Consider the following 20,179-nt stretch of genomic DNA (forward strand, 5'->3'; position numbering starts at 1 on the left):
AGAGACTCTTAAAAACTGAGAACAAACTGAGGGTTGATGGCGGGTGGGAGGGGAGGGTGGGTGATGGGTATTGAGGAGGGCACTTGTTGGGATGAGCACTGGGTGTTGTATGGAAACCAATTTGACAATAAATTTCATATTTAAAAAAATAAAATAAAATACTTACGGATAGATATGGACTTATTATTGTCATTTTATTAATTGTTTCTCGTTATTTATAATGCTTTTGTTTCTTCTTTTTGTCTCTTCCTATGTAATTTGATGATTTTCCGTTGTGGTATGCTTAGATTCCTTTCTCTTTATCATTTGTGTATTTACTATAGGTTTTTGCTTATGGTTACCAAAGGTTTATATAAAGGATCTTACATCTATAACAGTCAATTTTAAGCTGACAACAACTTAAGTTCAAATGCATACTAAAGTAAAATACATACTCTCTATTTTTACTTTCCTTCCTGTCACATTTTGTGTTTTTGATGACATAATTTACATATTTTTTCCTTCAGTATCTACTAACAAATTATTGTGGTTATAGTTATTTTTACTATTGTGTTTTAATCTTTATGCTAGATCTCCCACCATTACAACATTAGAGTATTCTGAATTTAACTATATATTTACCTTTACCAGTGAGATTTATACTTTCATATGTTTTCCTGTTACTAATAGTGCCCTTTCATTTCAATTCAAAGAAGTCCTTTAATATTTCTCATAAGTCTGGTTTAGTGGTGATAAACTTTTTCAGCTTTTGTTTGTCTGTAAAACTGTCTCTCCTTCAATTCTGAAGGACAGTTTCATCAGGTAAAGTGTGGGCAGCTTTTTTTCCTTTCAGCACTCTGGTCTCTTCTAGTTGCATGCTAAATTAAGAGCCTGATTCTCAGGCTTCAGCTTTTAAGGTATGCAAATAGGACTCTTTTCAGTGAAAGGATTGTGAGATGGGCATTTGACTTCTGCCTCTGTGCTGAACGCTGGAGGGATAGCCATGAAGAGTCCTCAGGAGCCTGTTAAGAACCATTTCTTTGTTTTTTATAGTTTGGTGGGTCTTGTGGATACAAATCCCATTGGCCTTCAGGACTAGGTGTTTGGGGGGCCCATCCCTCAGGTGGAAATTTTAAAAGTTCGGGCACTAGGTGATGGGCCCAAATTCTTCACTCCTCAGGGAGAAGCTGGGAGTTGGGAGTTACTGTCCCATTTTATGGCACCATGCCAGGATAGGGTATATGGTGAAAGTATGTCTCAGCCTGTTCTACCCATTTGGTTGCGTTTTTTTTTTTTTTCTCATCTGGATTTCTTTTAAGGGGAATTCTTCTCTGTGCGGCTATAGATTCAGTGTGTCCATGGGAAGAGGTGAGTTCAGGAGCTTCCTATGTCACCATCTTGAACTGGAACCTTCTGCTCAAGGTGCCAGTTCCTTAAGTAGTCTCCCTTTCAGTCTCTTAATCAGAATCACCAGATAATCTTAAATCTCCCTTACAATTGAGGCAAAAGTTGCCTTTTAAAAGAATGAGAAAGACTACTTCTAGAGAGCACCAAAGACAGAATAGGCAACAAGATTCATTGGCTCCTACAAGATTAAAAAGAAAGATTAGAAAAAGACTACCAACTGAGGGATCCCAGCAAGGCTCAAATAGCATAAAGTGTGGAAATCATGTTAGAGCTGAATTTTTCTATTTCTTCTCTAATGGAGGAAACTTAAAACATGAACTGTATGTTCTGTCAAGAATTATCTTCACTTCTGGTCTCTTCTTTCACCGTTGAATGGTACCTTACTGTGGTTTTATAGCTTATGATGTATTTTTCCCTCACTCAGTTGTTTGAATTATAGGTTTTTTTTATTCTGAGTGACCCAAATCTTCCAAACCTAGGGCCTGTATCTTAGTTTGGGTTTTCCTAAAAGCAGAGCCTGAGAGAAGTTCGTAGAATCATCTCCTAAATAAACTGCCCATACCCAGGAAACAGGGAGAGGGAAAGGGGAAACTTGAGATAGGGGAGGATAAGAGGTAGGTGAAAAAGCTAAGGTGAGATGCTGTATTTAAGTCTGCACTTCAGCTTTCTACTTTTGTGGAAGGATCTGTATACCTCTTAGACTTGCCTCCAGGACTAACACCTCAGCTCTTCCAGGCTGCAAATGCCAAGCTCATCAGTAGAGGTCCAATGAGAACCTGGAGAACACGCTAATAGGAACGAGATATAAATATTCCCTACAGATATGAATGAAACCATAGGTGGCTGAAAGGATACACCATAGGTATTTGGAGAATGTTATGGCCCATTTGACCCAAAGACAAAATAAGTCATTCCTTTGGATTATAGCCATTCTATTTAAACAAAGCACAATGGTGCATGCACACAAGGGTTGCCACTAAATTTAAGACTCTTGATAGCATGTTTTACCCAGATTTGGCCCTACCATAGGGCTTTCTGGGGTTACCACCAAAGACCCCTCTCATCATTTATTCCATGACAACTGAAGTGTCTTATGGCCTTGGGGGCTGATTATTTTGTCCCATGGTCTGGCTCCCTGCCTGGTGCTGGCTTCTCCACCAGGGGTTTTTCTGTTTCTCTGTTATCCATCTGGCTCTAAAACACAAATATCTAAGAAAGCTAACATTGGCCTTGCTTCTTAGGAGAAAACAGTGCCCACAAAGGGCATCACAATATTTTGGACAGACTTTTAAAATGATTCATATTCAGGGGCACCAGGGTGGCTCAGTTGGTTGAGTGTCAGACTCTTGGTTTCTGCTCAGGTCATGATCTCATGGTTTTGTCGGTTTGAGCCCTGTGTCAGGCTCTGCACCATCAGTGCAGAGCCTTCTTAGGATTCTCTGTCTCCTCTCTCTAGCCCTCCCATGCTCACGCTGTCACTGTCTTTCTCAGAACAAATAAACTTTAAAAAATATGATTCATATTCTGCAGTTGGATGTCTGGAAGGATTCTTGCTTCAGAACCAAGATGATGGGGGACAGGGAGCACCAATTTCTCTGTCCCCACCCCCTGAGCAAGGTTGTATATGGAAGTGACAGAGCAGGTCTCTTTACCTTGGTTCCCTGATCACCATCAGGTATCTTATCATGAGTGCTCCAGAGGATTTACTAATGTTCAAAACTTGTACACCTTAATATGTGAAACTATGGGACCTAAAAGAGTATATAGGTGCAATTTCTGCTTACATAAACTAGATTTTATCATGAACAAAGTTCACTGGACTAAAGTAGGAGCCCTGGGATTCAGGACCAGATTATCTTAGGCAATTAATTTACTCATATGCTCCCTATGAAGCCATCAATAATAGAATAGGCCCAAGTAAGACACTGATTGCCTTATGAAATTATATAAAAACTTTTTAATAAGTATGAACAACTACATCAAATAAGTATTAGCGTCAGCAGCATATTAATATGACCATAGGACAAAATAATTGAAACACAAGGCCATAAAGTATTAGTTTTTAATAAGTAAAAGTATATTTAATAAGTGTTTAAGACCACTGTTTTATAAGTATAAACCACAATTCTATTAAGTTATTTTCTTAGATATTTTAGCTCCTAGGCATCACGGAAGTTCACTGGCTTTATATTTTAGAGCCAAAGTTGCTATGGAAATACTGACAGTTTATTTTCTTTCTGTGGCACATAGTATCTCATCTCCTAAAAGCCTTATCCCTATCACCATCACTTGCATTCTAGTAGACTCCAAAGCAGTGCATATAAACCAAGAACCATCATTCTTTTGGCAAGAGAGCAGCCTCCAAAGAGGAGGGACCAACATAAGTGGGATTGTGAACCACTGTGAGGAACACTGCTCCCAAGATAGGTGGAAGATGTCAGGTGCCTTAACCAGAAAACAGAGATCAAAGATAGCAGGTACCATCTGTCTTGCTCACCTGCTGCCTGCTTTGCTAGCTCAGTACATGTTGGAAGTATTATTTGTATAGTGAAGGAGAATGGGTCAAGAGAGCCATGCGCACTAGAACAATAGTGCTTTGAAATGCAGTCTCCACAATTCTTCTGCTGATAGAACTAGTCTTTTTCCTCTGGCCCCTCTGGCATTGGCTCTCTTCTGAGATCTACACCTGTTGGTCCAACTCTTGCTCTTCACTAGTTTTGTCTTTGCTCTGCTTTAGACTTTCAGCATCTCCTCCCCTTCTTGGGGTTCTCTTTCTGCTAATCAGCCTCTGACTAGGTCAGTTAGCTTAGCCATTCTCCTCCCAAGAACTGTCTTTACCCACAGTTGTGGAACCCAGATGTCCTTCTAATACCGCTTGAGTCAGTCACTGCTGATAATTTCTTCCCAGAAAGGCCTCTCAGAAGCTATTCAGTAATAGCTCCATCTAGCCAAGATGCCTCAGGGTTCAGTGAGCTCTGCTGTGTGATTAGACACTGCCATCTCCTGGTCAAAGCACTGAACTTGGTCCCAGCTGATCTGCCCCAGCAGTTCACCCTTGGGCTTAATTGTGTATGATACCCATCTACACTGCTAGTCAGTATTGGAGAGGTACTCCTGACTGCCCCCCTGTCCTTCCCCCACAGCTTATATGGCATAGAACTTAGAGAATTAATTGCTAGCACTTCCCTGTGAACTCATCTAAAGACTACACCTCCCTCAGAGTATAAATGCATCTTCTCCACAGAAGGAAATCAACTCTAGATCCTGGACTTCATTATTTTGTCTTCAACCTAGCTGGTCAAGTGAGTCATCTAAAAGAGATCTTAAAAAGTTATGTCTTAATTTGGGGTGCATACTTGTCTTCACATGGACTTCTAAGCAGTTACCTAGTAACCAAGTTAAGCGGGGTTTCTATACAGTAGCTTTTGGACTTAGATTTTTTCTTTCATTCTTAAAGATTCTTTTATTGAAATATAATTAACATTTATTAGTTTCAGGTGTACAACATAATTTGGTATTGTATACATTGTGAAGTGATTATCATAATAAGTCTAGCTACCATTAGTCCTCACACAAAGTTGCAAAAAGTTTTTTTCTTGTGTATAAGAAATTTCAAGATACACTCCCTTAGGTTTCTTTTTTATTTCCTGCATATTTTAATGCTTATTTCTAATTTTTTATTAATAATTTATTTTTAAATTTACATCCGAGTTAGTTAGCATATGGTGCAAAAATGATTTCAGGAGTAGATTCCTTAATGCCCCTTACCCATTTAGCCCATCTCCCTTCTCACAACCCTTCCAGCAACCCTGTTTGTCCTCCATATTTAAGAGTCTCTTATGTTTCGTCCCCTCCCTGTTTTTATATTATCTTTGCTTCCCTTCCCTTATGTTCATCTGTTTTGTATCTTAAAATCCTCATATGAGTGAGGTCATATGATATTTGTCTTTCTCTGACTAATTTCACTTAGAATAATAGCCTCTAGTTCCATCCATGTAGTTGCAAATGGCAAAATTTCATTCTTTTTGATTGCTGAGTAATACTCCATTGTATGTATATACCACATCTTCTTTATCCATTCAACCATCGATGGACATTTGGGCTCTTTCCAGACTTTGGCTATTGTTTTTTTTAGGATAATTGTCCATTTTTATGGTGAAATATTCCCATCATGGCTGATTCCAGTTTCTAAAATGTCACTGAATTCGGAGTTTAGAAGAGGTTCACAAAATTGGTTCTTAAAAGTCAGTTGGAGCCAGTTCAAGATGAAAAAAATAAAACCTCCAGAGACCACTCAGCCTCGATAATGTCATAGTCCTAACAAATGGGCTATCTTTTATTTTTTTTTAATCTTAATTTAATTTTTAAAATTTACATCCAAGTTAGTTAGCATATAGTGCAACAATGGTTTCAGGAGTAGATTCCGTAATGCCCCTTACCCATTTTTAGCCCATACCCCTCCCACAACCTCTCTAGTAACCCTCTATTTGTTCTCCATATTTAAGAGTCTCTTACGTTGTGTCCCCTTCCGTTTTTATATTATTTTTGCTTCCCTTGCCGTATGTTCATCTGTTTTGTACCTTAAAGTCCCCATATGAGTGAAGTCATATGATTTTTGTCTTTCTCTGACTAATTTCACTTAGCATAATACCCTCTAGTTCCATCCATGTAGTTGCAAATGGAAAGATTTCGTTCTTTTTGATTGCTGAGTAATACTCCATTGTACATATATACCACATCTTCTAAAAAACCAACTCTTGGTTTTGTTGATCTGCTCTACAGTTTTTTTAGATTCTATATTGTTTATTTCTGCTCTGATCTTTATTTCTCTTCTTCTGCTGGGTTTAGGCTGCCTTTGCTGTTCTGCTTCTAGTTCCTTTAGGTGTGCTGTTAGATTTTGTATTTGGGATTTTTCTGGTTTCTTGAGATAGGCCTGGATTGCAATGTATTTTCCTCTCAGGACTGCCTTCGCTGCGTCCCAACGCGTTTGGATTGTTGTATTTTCATTTTCGTTTGTTTCCATATATTTTTTAATTTCTTCTCTAATTGCCTGGTTGACCCACTCATTCGTTAGTAGGGTGTTCTTTAACCTCCATGCTTTTGGAGGTTTTCCAGACTTTTGTCTGTGGTTGATTTCAAGCTTCATAGCATTGTGGTCTGAAAGTATGCATGGTATGATTTCAATTCTTGTAAACTTATGAAGGGCTGTTTTGTGACCCAGTATATGATCTATCTTGGAGAATGTTCCATGTGCACTCTAGAAGAAAGTATATTCTGTTGCTTTGGGATGCAGAGTTCTAAATATATCTGTCAAGTCCATCTGATCCAATGTCTCATTCAGGGCCCTTGTTTCTTTATTGACCGTGTGTCTAGATGATCTATCCATTTCTGTAAGTGGGGTGTTAAAGTCCCCTGCAATTACCACATTCTTATCAATAAGGTTGCTTATGTTTATGAGTAATTGTTTTATATATTTGGGGGCTCCAGTATTCGGCGCATAGACATTTATAATTGTTAGCTCTTCCTGATGGATAGACCCTGTAATTATTATATAATGCCCTTCTTCATTATATAATGCCCTTCTTCATCCTCTTCATTGAGGATTTTGATGCCTTTAATTTAAAGTCTAGTTTGTCTGATATAAGTATGGCTACTCCAGCTTTCTTTTGGCTTCCAGTCGCATGATAAATAGTTCTCCATCCCCTCACTCTCAATCTAAAGGTGTCCTCAGATCTAAAATGAGTCTCTTGTAGACAGCAAATAGATGGGTCTTGTTTTTTTATCCATTCTGATACCCTATGTCTTTTGGTTGGCGCATTTAATCCATTTACATTCAGTGTTATTATAGAAAGATACGGGTTTAGAGTCATTGTGATGTCTGTATATTTTATGCTTGTAGTGATGTCTCTTGTACTTTGTCTCACAGGATCCCCCTTAGGATCTCTTGTAGGGCTGGTTTAGTGGTGACAAATTCCTTCAGCTTTTGTTTGTTTGGGAAGACCTTTATATCTCCTTCTATTCTAAATGACAGACTTGCTGGATAAAGGATTCTCGGCTGCATATTTTTCCTGTTTAGCACACTGAAAATATCGTGTCAATCCTTTCTGGCCTGCCAAGTTTCAAAAGAGAGATCAGTCACGAGTCTTATAGGTCTCCCTTTATATGTGAGGGCACGTTTATCCCTTGCTGCTTTCAGAATTTTCTCTTTATCCTTGTATTTTGCCAGTTTCACTATGATATGTCGTGCAGAAGATCAATTCAAGTTACGTCTGAAGGGAGTTCTCTGTGCCTCTTGGATTTCAATGCCTTTTTCCTTCCCCAGTTCAGGGAAGTTCTCAGCTATAATTTCTTCAAGTACCCCTTCAGCACCTTTCCCTTTCTCTTCCTCCTCTGGGATACCAATTATGCGTATATTATTTCTTTTTAGTTTATCACTTAGTTCTCTAATTTTCCCCTCATACTCCTGGATTTTTTTATCTCTCTTTTTCTCAGCTTCCTCTTTTTCCATAACTTTATCTTCTAGTTCACCTATTCTCTCCTCTGCCTCTTCAATCCGAGCTGTCGTTTCCATTTTGTTTTGCATTTCATTTAAAGCGCTTTTCAGCTCCTCGTGACTGTTCCTTAGTCCCTTGATCTCTGTAGCAAGAGATTCTCTGCTGTCCTCTATAATGTTTTCAAGCCCAGCGATTAATTTTATGACTATTATTCTAAATTCACTTTCTGTTATATTATTTAAATCCTTTTTGATCAGCTCATTAGCTGTTGTTATTTCCTGGAGATTCTTCTGAGGGGAATTCTTCCATTTGGTCATTTTGGATAGTCCCTGGAGTGGTGAGGACCTGCAGGGCACTTCCCCCGTGCTGTGGTGTATAACTGGAGTTGGTGGGCGGGGCCGCAGTCAGTCCTGATGTCTGCCCCCAGCCCACCGCTGGGGCCACAGTCAGACTGGTGTGTGCCTTCTCTTCCCCTCTCCTAGGGGCGGGATTCACTGTGGGGTGGCGTGGCCCGTCTGGGCTACTTGCACCCTGCCAGGCTTGTGGTGCTGGGGATCTGGCGTATTAGCTGGGGTGGGTAGGCAAGGTGCACGGGGGCAGGAGGGGCAGGCTTAGCTCGCTTCTCCTTAGGTGATCCACTTCAGGAGGGGCCCCATGGCAGCAGGAGGGAGTCAGATCCGCTGCCGGAGGTTTGGCTCCGCAGAAGCACAGAGTTGGGTGTTTGCGCGGAGCGAGCAAGTTCCCTGGCAGGAACTGGTTCTCTTTGGGATTTGGGCTGGGGGATGGGCGAGGGAGATGGCGCTGTCGAGCGCCTTTGTTCCCCACCAAACTGAGCTCTGTTGTCAGGGGGCTCAGCAGCTCTCCCTCCCTTTGTCCTCCAGCCTTCCCACTTTCCGAGCAGAGCTGTTAACTTATGACCTCCCAGATGCTAAGTCGCGCTTGCTGTCGGAACACACTCCGTCTGGCCAGCCCCTCCGCTTTTGCAAGCCAGACTCGGGAGCTCTGCTTGGCCGGGGAGCCGCCCCTCCGCCCTGGCTCCCTCCCGCCAGTCCGTGGAGCGCGCACCGCCTCACTGCCCTTCGTACCCTCTTCCGTGGGCCTCTCATCTGCGCTTGGCTCTGGAGACTCCCTTCTGCTAGTCTTCTAGTGGTTTTCTGGGTTATTTAGGCAGGTGTAGGTGGAATCTAAGTGATCAGCAGGACTCGCGGTCAGCCCAGCATCCTCCTACGCCGCCATCTACTTCCCCTCATACCACATCTTCTTTATCCATTCCTCCATCGATGGACATTTGGGCTCTTTACATACTTTGGCTATTGTTTTTTTTTTATATGAAATTTATTGTCAAATTAGTTTCCATACAACACCCAGTACTCATCCCAAAAGATGCCCTCTTTAATGGCCATCACCTACCCTCCCCTCCCTCCCACCCCCCATCAACCCTCAGTTTGTTCTAAGTTTTTAAGAGTCTCTTATGCTTTGGCTCTCTCTCCCACTCTAACCTCTTTTTTTTTCTTTTTTTCCTTTTTTTCCTTCCCCTCCCCCATGGGTTTCTGTTAAGTTTCTCAGGATCCACATAAGAGTGAAAATATATGGTATCTGTCTTTCTCTGTATGGCTTATTTTACTTAGTATAACACTCTCCAGTTCCAACCACGTTTCTACAAAGGGCCATATTTCATTCTTTCTCATTGCCACGTAGTACTCCATTGTGTATATAAACCACAATTTCTTTATCCATTCATCAGTTGATGGACATTTAGGCTTTTTCCACAATTTGGCTATTGTTGATAGTGCTGCTATAAACATAGGGGTACATGTGTCCCTTCAAAACAGCACACCTGTATCCCTTGGGTAAATACCTAGTAGTGCAATTGCTGGGTCGTAGGGTAGTTCTATTTTTAATCTTTTGAGGAAACTCCATACTGTTTTCCAGAGTGGCTGCACCAGTTTGCATTCCCACTGGCAATGCAAAAGACATTCTCTTTCTCTGCATCCTTGCCAGCATCTGTTGTTGCCTGAGTTGTTAATGTTAGCCATTCTGACAGGGGTAAGGTGGTATCTCATTGTGGTTTTGATTTGTATTTCCTCCATGAGTGATATTGAGCATTTTTTTCATGTGTCTGTTGGCCATCTGGATGTCTTCTTTGGAAAAGTGTCTATTCATATCTTTTGCCCATTTCTTCACTGGATTATTTGTTTTTTGGGTGTTGAATTCAAAAAGTTCTTTATAGATTTTTGATACCCTTTATCGATATGTCGTTTGCAAATATCTTCTCCCATTCCATCGGTTGCCTTTTAATTTTGCCTATTGTTTCTTTCACTGGGCAGAAGCTTTTATTTTGAAGAGGCCCCAATAGTTCATTTTTGCTTTTGTTTCCCTTGCCTCCAGAGCCATGTTGAGTAAGAAGTTGCTGCGGCCAAGATCAAAGAGGTTTTTGCCTGCTTTCTCCTGGAGGATTTTGATGGCTTCCTGTCTTACATTGAACTCTTTCATCCATTTTGAGTTTATTTTTGTGTATGGTGTAAGAAAGTAGTCCAGGTTCACTTTTCTGCATGTCGCTGTCCAGTTTTCCCAGCACCATTTGCTGAAGAGACTGTCTTTATTCCATTGGATATTCTTTCCTGCTTTGTCAAAGATTAGTTGGCTATACATTTACGAGTCCATTTCTGGGTTCTCTACTTTGTTCCATTGATCTGAGTGTCTGTTTTTGTGCCAGTACCATACTATCTTGATGATTACAGCTTTGTAATACAGCTTGAAGTCCAGAACTATGATGCCTGTTTTGGTTTCTTTTTCAAGATTGCCTTGGCTATTTGGAGTCTTTTCTGGGTCCATACAAATTTTAGGATTGTTTGTTCTAGCTCTGTGAAGAATGCTGGTGGTTATTTTGGTAGGGATTGCATTGAATATGTAGGTTGTTTTGGGTAGTACTGACATTTTAACAATATTTTTCTTCCTATCAAGGATCATTGAATATCTTTCCCTTTTGTGTGTGTGTCTTCTTCAATTTCTTTCATAAGCTTTCTATAGTTTCAGCGTATAGGTTTTTCACCTACTTGGTTAGATTTATTCCTAGGTATTATTTTATGGGTTTTGGTGCAACTATAAATGGGATCGATTCCTTGATTTCTCTTTCTGTCGCTTCATTATTGGTGTATAGGAATGCAACCAATTTTTGTGCATTGATTTTACATCCAATTTTGCTGAATTAATGAATCAGTTCTAGCAGTTTTTTGATGGAAACTTTTGTATTTTCCATATAGAGTATCATGTCATCTGCCAAGAGTGAAGTTTGACCTCCTCCTGGCCGATTTGGATGCATTTTATCTCTTTGTGTTGCCTGATAGCTGAGGCTAAGACTTCCAATACTATGTTCAATAACAGTGGTGAGAGTGGAGATCCGTGTCTTATTCCTGACCTTAGGGGGAAATCTCTTAGTTTTTCCCCATTGAAGATGATATTAGTGGTGGGTCTTTCATATATGGCTTTTGTGATCTTGAGGTATGATCCTCCTATCCCTACAGATTTCTGGGTTTTTTTTTTTAAATTTTTTAAATGTTTGTTAATTTTTGAGAAATGGAGAGAGAGCATGAGTAGGGGAGGGTCAGAGAGAGAGAGACAGACAGAATTTGAAGTAGGCTACAGGCTCTGAGCTATCAGCACAGAGCCCAATGAAGGGCTCAAACTCACATGCCGTGAGATTATGACCTAAGCTGAAGTCGGACACTTAACTGACTGAGCCACCCTGGCACCCCTGGAGTTATATTCCGATGGATTGCTCCCTATAAATATAAAAATGTCCTGTTGAGTTACTAATCTGTTTGGTAGATTAACTCCAGCAGGCATAAAGAGCCTATTTTCCCAAATGATGTATTCAACATTTCTATCAAAGCTAAGGAGTTACCCATTCTAGTCTAAGTTCTAAACCAGCTGACCTTGTAGATAGTATCCCCTTCCATTCCTCATCCCCAGATTCTAATGGCACACAAGATCCTCTTGGGTGGAGCTAGCTCTTACCTGCAAAATTTCCCGGGGCCTATGAAATAACCAGCTTTGCTTTAGGAATTCCTTCAGCATCACAAAAGAGAACAATCTGCTCCTCTGGCCAGATATCAGATACCAGAGTGCAAGTATAGGCCCTGAAACCAACCAGGACTTCAGGGGCTGAAAGAAACTGCCAGAGGTAGGTTTTTTAAAAATGGGTAAAAAGAGCCTGTAGCCTAACATCTAAGTGTGTAGGAACTAGGCTTCAGCTTATAACTGGGTATTCAGTAGACTTGGAACATTAAAAACATCTAGTTTTGCCTTTGTGAACTTTCAAGGTTACCCCCAAACAAAAGAGAGATGGAAATTCATCTGTATCAAAAGCCTTGGTTAAGCTGCTTCATTACTGTAATGTTGTATATTAACTTTAGTCCACATAGTCATTTAATTTTTTTAAAGTATTGTGTTAAGTTTGGACAAGCAAAACAATTTTCTAAACCCTTAATAGAGATTAATTTCAAACCATCTGCTGCCTCTTTCCAAAGACTAATTCATGTTTGAGAAGAACTGATTTGAGGTCATACAACACATTCAATTCTTGTTATTCCACATTTCACACTCAGATTGAATAGGACCCTCAATTATTTGGACAATATTTTCTTGGACTCACACACAATCACATTTGCTGTGCTATGTTTTGGTGTTATGCTTTCAGCTTTCATCAGGGATGCTATAAAAAAAAAAAAACAAACAGGTTAATGAAATCCACTATTCACTTTGTTCTAGGAACATGGAAGACATTGGCCACTACATCCTTCAGCTTTTGCTCTAGAAAGCCCCTCATGAAAATTTTCTGACAAAGTTGGCTGCTAGGAAAGGCTTTATATCCCTTGAGCAACAGCCTAATTTTTTCTTAGTTGATAAGAGTATAGTAACTGTCTTTTCTGGTACTTTGCCTATCAGGTACTTAGAATCATATTCAAAGGTCAGAGATTCAGGCTCCACTGGGAGGACATAGCTCATCTAGAGCTGATGGAATTGTTTCCTAGATGGGGGTGGAGATCCCAGACCCAGAAGAGGCAGTCCCAGGCTACCCAGAATGAAATCTCAGTCCATGTGGCTTCGATGTGTTTCTAAATTTTTTAAGTTTATTATTTATTTTGAGAGAGAGAGAGAGAATTAATGGAAGAGGGGCAGAGAGAAAGAGAAAGAATCCCAAGCAGGCTCTGTACTGTCAGTGTGAAGCCTGATGCAGGGCTCAAACTCACAAACCATGAGATGATAACCTGAGCCAAAGCCAAGTCGGGCGCTTAACAGACTGAGCCACCCAGGTAGGGAGCTTCTGAACTAAGTGGCCAGCATTGATTTTTTTGGATGAAGCTTTATCTGCCAGCTTCTGACTTTGCTAAACTTAGAGCTCCTACAGGGTAATCCACTGAGGTCCCTAACTTGTAGCTATTGTTACACTTCCTTTAAAGGCCAAATTAAACCTCACAGGGTTGTTTTGTTCAAATCAGGTAGGAAGGGGACCTTGATTTCTAGATATTTGCAAAGGTACAATTTTACATGTACCCTGGAATGACTGTCTCAGATTTTCCTACTACAACTTTCTTTCCTGGCCATTATAAGCTGCTTCTCTCTGTTATTCATCCTGATAAGCTCACACAGCTCTTTCTAGTAGTGACCCTCATTGATGTCCCCCTCTCAAATTCAGGAAGACAAGACTTATAACTACACCTCCAAAATGTCAGCCTTGCCACTAAATAGCAGGACTGGAATGTAGACCTGCCCCCTTGAGTTTGGAGGCTTGCCCTAGAAGCTGCCATCCTGAATCCCAACTTCTCGGAAAGGGGTGGTTCTACAGTGACATGGTTGAACAAAGAGGAGATTGGGTGCTCCTTTTCACTCCTGTCTGTCTCCACATGGAATTAACCCCATGAACAAAACTATGCTGAGCCTCCTCACTCTCCCTAGTCCCAAAATGCCTATTATTTCTTACTCTAGAATTAATGTGGAGGTGTCTTTTCCCAGTTTCCAGGATTCATGGTGTAGATTACTATAGTGTGGTCTTGTGATATTAGTGGTACTTTGGTATATTTCTCCAAATCTAGGTCATTCCATGTTGGCTAAGGTCAGGTTGTCATCCTATAAAGGGTCAGGGTCCTAACAGAATGGAACCCATAGTATGTAAGCATGTTCATATGTAAATCTATGTTAATACTTCTTACAGTCAATATATCATAGTATCCAAATACTGTGTGATTTCAGAATGATGACTATACTATGATTTGTAACTTTGATTTAATTCATAATTATTAAATTTGTTACATTGACATAGTAAATAAATTCTAACACAAGAATGAACATTATCAGTCTCCTTCATAGTCTTGACCACCATGACCTGCCCCTCACCAGAGGGTATCATCATTCCACGTGTCTATACAATTTGATTAATGAGTTTTTATTAAAATCCTATACATTTATGATGATATTTATGAATTTTCTGCAGTAAAGCCTAACTTTAGTATCTTGGAATGAGATATTTCCTTAGCAAGGGTAACTAACATAATTATTGGCGGCCAGCCTATAAAATCATACAAATATTATTTATGAACTGGTCAGTTGTGTTAGCACCATCATTTAGATATCCTTTGTGTTTTATAGCAATCTTCCCAATGTCAAGCTTTGGTATACATTTCCCAGAAAATTAAAGTCTTAAACGTACCCTTAGGGCTTAATAATCAAATAAACAATAATTACAAAATACATCTGATTCAGAGAGCTCATTCAAAAGAATACTGCTCAACTTTAGTTTATCTCAAATCACTCTAATATCTCAAGTTTGTAACATAAAACAACTTGGGATGTAATTTTTATCAAAAATTTTTTATCGCCTGATTAAATCCTAAACAAGCCACTAGATTTAAAGGTATGCCAGATGATGATTAAAAGCAATCCCCCACCATCTAATGAATTGGCAATCAAGTTAATGTGCTCTCAAAATATACATAGGTATGGAACTGGAATTCCTCCAAAGCCAAATCCATAGTGGAGCTGTCATCTTGTTCTTACTATCTGGGACACATAACCCTTGGTCTTCCTCACACTGGCCACTCTAGCAGGACAAGCAAGGAAGTGAAGTAGCTCAAGGACTCTAGTGATTTTGCCAGACTTTTATCAGAATTGCACTTAGTCTAAGAAGTTTTCTACAACCTTACTTTTTTCCATCAGAGGTTAGACATGCACTACAGTAGATATGCATCACCTGGCTTCCTCTCCATGTCATAGGTATTTTCTCTAATATATTTTCTACATTTTTAATCCTGTCTGTCTTGGCATCTGCTTCTCATGTGATACCATGAGTCATCTGAGGAAAAATATGATAATGGGGAGATTTGGAATGTGCTCATCCATTGCCTAATAGGTAAAGAGGATCCCATACTTGGTAGACTGAGCATGAATAGAATCTGTCACAAGATACTGGATTAATTGATAAAGATTTCACCAAAGGAAACTTGAAAAATGCCCTGCTGAAAGGGAATGCTACAAGTGCAATGATGCAGGCTTTGAAAATACAGAGGGAGAAAACCTACAAAGACAGCAGAGTTGATGATTTCAGAGTTGCACTGATGCCCTGCAGCAGATAAAGGAGAGAATGGGTTGTTAACAAGCAGTTTCTGGGTAAATGTGATTCACAGGGCCTCTGTGGTCACTTACAAAGAGGCCTGAGCTTCTGCAGTGGAAGGGCAAGCATAACTAAACAACAATCTCCAACCTAAGTTATTACTATCACAGAGCTCTAGAGACAATGGAATGCTTAGCCAAGGTATTTTTGTTAAGCAAAGATCAAGGCCCTGGTGGGTAAAACCTGGAACTTGAAAACATGGTAACTGGATATATGGATGGATACCCCTGAAGATCTTGGCTCTATAAAACCCTCTGAGTTTGCAGAGGTAGCCCAACTTCCCTAGGAAGAGCTAGAATTTCCCTGGGCTGGAAGATGCTGCAGGAGTCTCTCCTCCGCAAGACAACAGCTTCTCCCCTGGAGCTAAACCCATTTCCTTTCCTGCCTTGTAGGGTGGTAATTAGAGTTAAATCTCAGCATAACCCAACTGGGGGTGTGTTAGGCCTGATAAGAGAGGAGAAAACTATTCATCCGTTGCAAGACGTAGCTAGCACATACCATCCGGGATCAGGAGAATACACTTAGGTTTGGATTTCATGGGTGCCTAATCAAGAGTGGGGCTATAATATAAGCCTGGGAAACCAAGAATTAATTGATTTCAGGGTACGCTCTCAAGACACTAGCAAGGACCCCAGGGGATGGAGCGCACACTCTGCTGAGATAGTAATTAGAAGCCTAGAAAAGGTGGTTGGCTTTCCCAATGAAGTGAGGAAAGCCCAAGTTGCTTTTAGGTAGAGGAAGGAATATAGAAGCTAAGGGAAGTGGACATGCTGGAATATCCAATAGCACTAAAACCCTAAAATTTTTATTGATGCAGTAAACCTTTGACTTTACAGAATTTACCTCTTACCCTCATCCATATGCATGTGCCTTACACAGGCCTCCAAAATATTAGCCACTTTTTGCTCATCTAGTCAGATTACCATGATGTCATTGATATAATGGACCCTTGTCACCTCATGGTTCAGATCTCTTTCAACAAGATTGCCACCCTCTGGCTGCCATTCTGATCTCACTGCTGATTATAATGGTTGTGTCCACTTGGCTTCTAATGGTTATCCACTGTCACTTGCCTCTACAGTTTCAGAATCTGATCATTCCCTTTGCTCTCAGTGGCTCCAGTTCTGCAGTGTCAGTTCCTACTGTCAGCTCTGGCACAGAGAAGACAGACACCACTGAACTGCTTCATGATGATAATGCTTCTCTCATTAGCACATTACTCACTCTTTGCTAGACAATGTCTCCTCCATGCCTTCCTATGGAGCAGTTTAGGTCAGCTGGAACCCTTCAGAAGTTCCATTTCATTATCCAGTTAAGAGGTACCCACCCCACTGCGGCCTGAGGAAAGACACAAGTGCAACAGTGATAAATGACCTGGAGGTCTGGGCTATATGCTTTGCTGTTTTGTCCTCCAGCCTTGCTCATGCTTGACTCTGGTTGTAACATTACATCTAATGAAGAATTATTACTGAGACCACCCAATCTAAAGATTTGTGGGTTCTGATTTAACCCAATTTATGAAGGCTTCGAAGTCACTTGGCATACCATGTTCAGACGTTTCATCTGCAGCAAGGCCCAAACAGCAGGTCAGAAGCCGTTTTGCAAACAGTGTATAATTCTCTGCTGCAAATGACCTTGCTTTAGAACCCTGGCAGTCTGCATTGTGATTCTCCCATTGAGGCTTGCATGAACTCCACATGTCATCTTTCCCACCCCAAAACCTCCTCAGCTCCCTTGGGGTAGAGACCCTTTCCTCCCTAATCAGCCTAGCACATCCCTAGCTGGGTTATGTTGTGACTAAAATCTAGTTATTGACTGAGTGTACATATGGTGGCAGGGGTGGGGGGTCTACATTGTCATGAACAAGGAGACCACTAGTCTTTAATAGGGAAGACTGGATCAGTTCTGTTGGTGCCTGGGTTCTGGGGGATCTGGGGATTTGAAAATGACCCCATTCTGTCCCAAGCAGATGTTGACATGCAACATTTGCCTTATTGAGAATTAAACCTCATTGAGAATTAAACCTGCTTTGCAGCTTTGCTACTCCTTTTATTTTTTTTTTTTAACGTTTATTTGTTTATGGGAGACAGAGAGAAACAGAGCACAAGCAGGGAAGGGGCAGAAAGAGAGGAAGACACAGAATCCAAAGCAGGCTCCAGGCTCTGAGCTGTCAGTACAGAGCCTGACATGGGGCTCAAACCCATTAACTGTAGTATCATGACCTGAGCCAAAGTCAGATGATTAACCGACTGAGACACCTAGGTGTCACAATAGCTCTGCTAGTCTTATGATTGAATCCAGGGTCTGGTCCTCTGCCCTCTGGCTGTAGGAGATAAGAGCCTCTTTAAATGCTATCAAGAAGGTCTTTGGCTTTCACAGGTAGCTTTTAATTACTGATTAAACACTCTTAACTTTTATTTTTCCAAGGTGCTGATTGTCCTTAGCAAGAGTAACCTCATTCCACTGTAGTTATGTGGTATTTCTCATGTTTCAGAAATGCTTGGTATAATGTACCTGCTGGTTCATTTCCTTCTAGTTCACCACGAGTGAACATTTTAACAATTTTAGTCCGTTAATAATTTAGCCTTGTGCCAGGAGTTATCAGTGCACTGCCTACCATCATTGATGGGGTCTGTACTAGTTTCCTAGGGTGTCACAACAAATTACCACAGACTGAGGGGCCTAAAATTACAGAAATTTATTCTTTCACAATTATGGAAGCCAAAAGTTGAAAATCAAGTGTGTCAGCAGGTCTGTACTCCTTCTGAAGGTTCTATAAAAGAATCCTTCCTTGCCTCTTCCAACTTCTGGTAGCTCCTGAAGTTCCTTGGATTGTGGCAGCATCACTCCAATCTCTGCCTCCACCTTCACATGGCCTTTTCCTCTGTGCATCTGTCTCCTCTTCTTATAAAGACACCAGTTATTGAATTTAGGGCTCACCCTACTCGAGTATAATCTCATTTTGATGCTGAAGTAATTACATATACAAAAACACTATTTCCAAATAGGATCATATCTTGAGGTTTTGGTTAGGCATGAATTTTAGGGGGTATTATTGATTCACTACAGGGTCCTCATTACCAGCTGATTGGTGACAATCCAGTTTCAGAGTCCCATCTTAGTGCCAGGAATGATCCAAGAAGGCCAATGCTGTCAAAGGAGTCACATGTTCTACTGACTGAGCCAGCAAGGTACCCCTGCTCTTAAATTGAACACATATGGAAAGGATGGATAGAAAGCAGGATGCGGCATAAGGGGAAGTTGGACTATATCATAAACTTTAAACAGACCTTGCCAGATCCCACAGGAATCTCTGAAGCTGAGAGGATCCCTTACCATTGTTCTGAGTTGGGTCAAGAAAGCAGAGGCTTCAATGAGGATAATCAGCCCTCAACCATTGAATGTGGACTGTCTTGGGAAGGGGCTGTGCTCTCAAGCAAGGTGCACCTCTTAGGCAAGATGTGAAGACTTATAGATAAGCACTCAGCAGTGGAGAAACAACATTTCACTCCTGAAGAAATATCTGGGTGGTACAGGACACCATCCACTATGCCTATCATTGATCAGGGCTGAAAATCAATTTATTTTATAAAACAAATAGTTTAGACAAATAGTTCACTGTTTTTGTTCCCAGAAAAATAATTCAGAGGACAAAAGTGTAAGAAGCCTTGAAAAGCAGTTTAGTTGGTTGAGATGACTAAGGTAAGTTATGAGATGTACAGTTTGGAAAGTAGAGGGAACACTTACCCCAAAAGTGGAAGCTCCTCCACCTGGCTGGAGGGGTGGGGATTCCACCCTGTGATTGATGAGTTTTGGGGAAGGATGTGGCAGACACTTCAGCTCCTCTCTCTCTCTTTCTCTCTCTCTGATCTTCCCATCTATAAGGAGAAGACATGTTCTTATCTGTTCCATTCTGCCATGGCATAAACTTTTCAGGGTCTTGATGATTAGTGATGATGATCATCTTTTCATGTGTGTGTTGGACATTTGAATATCTCCTTTAGAGTAAAGGCTTTCAGATCTTCTGCCCATTTTTTAATTGGATTGTTTGGTGTTTTGATATTGAGTTGTATGAGATTTGTATATATTTTGGATATGAACCCTTTATAAATTATATTGTTTGCCAATATCTTCTCCCATTCAGTAGGCTCCATTTCCATTTTGTTGGTGTTTTCCTTTGCTGTGCAAGCGCCTTCTAGTTTCATGTTGTCTGATTTGTCAATTTTTGCGTTGGTTGCCCTTGCCTGAATAGAGATTCAAAAAGTATTGCTCAGACCGATGTCCATACTTCCTATGTTTTATTCCAGGGGGTTTATGGCTTCTGGTCTTACATTTGAGTCTTTAATCCATTTTGAATGTATTTTTGTATATGGTGTAAGAAAAATTTCCAGTTTTATTCTACTGCACACAGCTATCCGATTTTCCCAGCACTATTTTTTTTCAATATATGAAATTTATGTCAAATTGGTTTCCATACAACACCCACTGCTCATCTCAAAAGGTGCCCTCCTCAATACCCATCACCTACCCTCCCCTCCCTCCCACCCCCCATCAACCCTCAGTTTGTTCTAAGTTTTTAAGAGTCTCTTATGTTTTGGCTCTCTCCCACTCTAACCTCTTTTTTTTCTTC

At 40.6% G+C, this 20,179-nt stretch overlaps 1 long non-coding RNA gene across 1 annotated transcript in view; it reads right to left on the reverse strand.

The window, feature by feature from the left end:
• LOC125164564 (uncharacterized) overlaps positions 1-19,421 on the reverse strand; it is a 54,620-nt gene extending 35,199 nt beyond the window's left edge. Inside the window, exon 1 of the long non-coding RNA XR_007151807.1 lies at positions 19,297-19,421. This is a non-coding gene — a long non-coding RNA (uncharacterized LOC125164564). The remainder of the gene's footprint in view (positions 1-19,296) is intronic.
• Between the last annotated feature and the right edge of the window lie 758 nt (positions 19,422-20,179).

This window comes from Prionailurus viverrinus, chromosome B1 (assembly GCF_022837055.1).
Source record: "Prionailurus viverrinus isolate Anna chromosome B1, UM_Priviv_1.0, whole genome shotgun sequence".
Lineage (NCBI taxonomy): Eukaryota > Metazoa > Chordata > Mammalia > Carnivora > Felidae > Prionailurus > Prionailurus viverrinus.